The sequence below is a fragment of the Suncus etruscus genome, chromosome 8, assembly GCF_024139225.1.
Source record: "Suncus etruscus isolate mSunEtr1 chromosome 8, mSunEtr1.pri.cur, whole genome shotgun sequence".
Classification (NCBI taxonomy): domain Eukaryota; kingdom Metazoa; phylum Chordata; class Mammalia; order Eulipotyphla; family Soricidae; genus Suncus; species Suncus etruscus.
In genome coordinates, this window is record NC_064855.1 from 94,026,528 (window position 1) to 94,029,747 (window position 3,220).

Genomic DNA, 3,220 nt, shown 5'->3' on the forward strand with positions numbered 1-3,220 from the left:
GTATTAAAATTATGGGGGTGTCACAGGGCCTCAGCATTGAGGATCTGTGGAGCTGGGCTGATAAGCAGTGGTGACAGCACTAATATCTGAATGGTCTGGTATCAAAGAACCATCTCTCCACCAACTATATTTGTGAATCCAAATAAGATTTTTTTTCAACTGTTGATAAGTTGGGTAAATTTATAAAATTAATTTTTAAAAAATGGTCAGACCGGGACCGGAGAGATAGCATGAAGGTAGTGTTTGCCTTGCATGCAGAAGGACAGTTCGAATCCCGGCATCCCATATGGTCTCCCGTGCCTGCCATGAGCGATTTCTGAGCATAGAGCCAGGAGAAAACCCTGAGTGCTGCCAAGTGTGACCCAAAAACCAAAAAAAAAAAAAAAAAGGTCAGACCTAAATACCCAAACCAAAGGCAACGGCAACAGAATCAAGAGACCCAAACTACAACAAGCTAGACACAAAAGTGACTTGTTACACTAGTAGTCCAGAGTAGGGTGGAGGTATGGAAGGCATGCTGGAAACTATGGGGGAAGAAGGTAAATACTGATAGTGGGAAGGGCCCTAATTCACTGTCACTATGTACCTGAAATACAACTGTGAAAGACTTGTAATTCACATTGATCTCAATAAAAATTTAATAATTAATTTTAAAAAATCTTGAAAGTGAATAACAACTTTTAGCAACCATTTTTATCTTATTTTAATTAAAGTAACATCAGTTTGTGTTTTTATAGGGGTTTCAGGCATACATCCTTGTAAACCATCTGTGCCAACAAGGTTATTCATCAAATAATAATGCCACAAATTTTGAAATTCAGCACCAAACCTCAAGTAAATTTAATAAAAGCAGTTAAGTCATATACAAATGGAAAGGGGATAAAGGAATGGTACTTTCTGGAGCTAACATTTGCAATGGTGAGGATTAAACAGGATCCTTGCTCTTGAAAGCTTTTCCTGAAGAAGGAAAGCAGACTGCAGGCAAAGACTCTTGGACTTTCTGCCCCCACTGCTCTGCCCACTAGCAGCTATGCTCATCCTCTGGAACCATCACACTTATCATCCACCCTCTGCACCCATAAACCACACAAGAGCCATGTAGCTTTCCATTTCTCTAGTTCTGTATCTTTGTCCTCCACATGCTCCGACCCAAGAGCTACAACCCAGGTTGATTACAGGCAGAGATAAAGAAAGCCAGTGAAGAGAAAGGAGTTGGGTGTGTAGATGGTTGGGCTTCCCAAAATGGTTCTCTTTAGATTAAGAGTTAGAGTCATTCTTCCTGAAGACTGAGCCCTGAAAGTGAGTCTGGAGCAGCTGCACCCAAGAATACTACTAAAGGATCCAAGCTATAGCACAGTGGATAGGGCATTTGCCCTGCATGTTATGATCCCTGGCACCCCATATGGACTCCAAGTCCACCAGGAGCAAGCCCTGATCCTTAAGCCAAGAGTAAGTCCTGGTAACTGTGGTAGGAGTGGAGGGAGGGGGAAGGTGTTACCAAAACAAGAATATTACTTATGATCAAGGGGCTGGATCAATAGCACAGCAGGTAGGGCATTTGCCTTCCACTTGACCAACCTGGGTTCAATCCCAGCATCCTAGATGGTCCCCATAGCCTACTAGGAGCAACTTTGTAATTGTAAGAGAAAAAAAAAGAAAACAACTGTATTATGAACAACCTTGTAATCAAGGATTTTAAATAAAATAATTACAATAAAACACAGTGATGCAAAATGGTCATTGTCATATGGGAAATAAAAAGAAACATAGTAAGAGAGCAACAAATGTCCAAAGACAACACAACTGGAGAGTTAGCCCATAGAAATGAGCTTACCCGTTTCTTTGGAGAAGGGACGGATGAGGGGTATTAAATGTGGGAAGATGCTCTGGTGCAGAGAGGATTCATACATATAAATCTTATATGTCTGAAACCTAAAAAGGGGAGAGGAAAGAGCTACCTTTGGAAAAAAACTGATCCTCAGATCATTTTACTACCATAGAGTTAAACCATGCTCTCACAGTAGACTTTGGTCACTTATTAGATAAGACCTTTCATTTTTCAAAAAAATTGTTTTGTTAAAACTAGAAATGGAGTGCTTGCTTTGGCAGCACATATAAATTTGAATGATACAGAGAAGATTAGCATGGCCCCTGAGCAAGGATGACACACAAATTCATGAAGCGTTCCATATTTTTGAATTAAAAAAACAAACCTAGAAATGGAGCTCCCATATGATCCAGCAATGCCACTCCTAGGGATATACCCCAGGAACACAAAAACACAATACAAAAATGCCCCTGTACCCCTATGTTCATTGTATCACTATTTACAATAGTCAGAATCTGGAAACAACCTGGGTGACAACAGATGAGTAGCTAAAAACACTTCGGTATATCTATGCGATGAAATACTATGCAGCTGTTATATGAACTATGTTAAATAAAGCTGTCAAGGGGGCGTAGAGATAGCATGGAAGTAGGACGTTTGCGTTGCATGCAGAAGGACGGTGGCTCAAATCCCGGTATCCCATATGGTCCCCCAAGCCTGCCAGGAGCGTAGAGCCAAGAGTAACCCCTGAGCACTGCCGGGTGTGACCGAAAAATTAAAAATAAATAATAATAATAATAATTGCGGGTGTCTGTAAGCCCCCCGAAGGGGCCTGGCCAGCGGAGAGTGGTCGAGAGGCTCACGGACAGCCGCACCTTAATTTTGCGAGGCTCAGATCACGATCCACACCTTGAAAAAATCTGAGAGAGGTTAATAAAAACGACCCAAGACAGAATATTCCGTTCAAAGGCACTTTAATGTGGTCCTGCAGCTTCTTTTATAGACAAGGTAGAGAGGGGCAGGCAAAAGGCAACGTCAATCATTCTTTTGGTGAGCAGGCCACTCCATTATTCCAAATAAGGTAAAAACACAGCTCAGGCCAAGTGAAACAAAGAAAGTAAATCATTTTCCAAATATGGGAAGTGCGCAGTGGGATAGGGGGCGGTACATTTTGTAAGTCATGCTGGATAAGCAGTTTCCATGGAAACACCTTGTGACCCTGGGTGGGGGCTGCCTAACCACATTCCCAAGCCCTTAACAGATTTATGGTGGGGCTAGTTTTCAAGAAATAACTTTGTAAAGACAATGTTGCACAAAACCATACTGAATGCCTTGTTAACTCGAGAATGTGGACCAGGGGAGTATAGCTTCATTCCTGGGAGTGGTACCAGG

At 41.9% G+C, this 3,220-nt stretch overlaps 1 non-coding gene across 1 annotated transcript; it reads left to right on the plus strand.

Moving 5' to 3' along the window:
- The first annotated feature begins 2,093 nt into the window (after positions 1–2,093).
- On the plus strand, positions 2,094–2,196 carry LOC126017025 (U6 spliceosomal RNA). The gene has a single exon (XR_007498703.1). It is a non-coding gene; the product is annotated as a U6 spliceosomal RNA (small nuclear RNA).
- Positions 2,197–3,220: the final 1,024 nt, after the last annotated feature.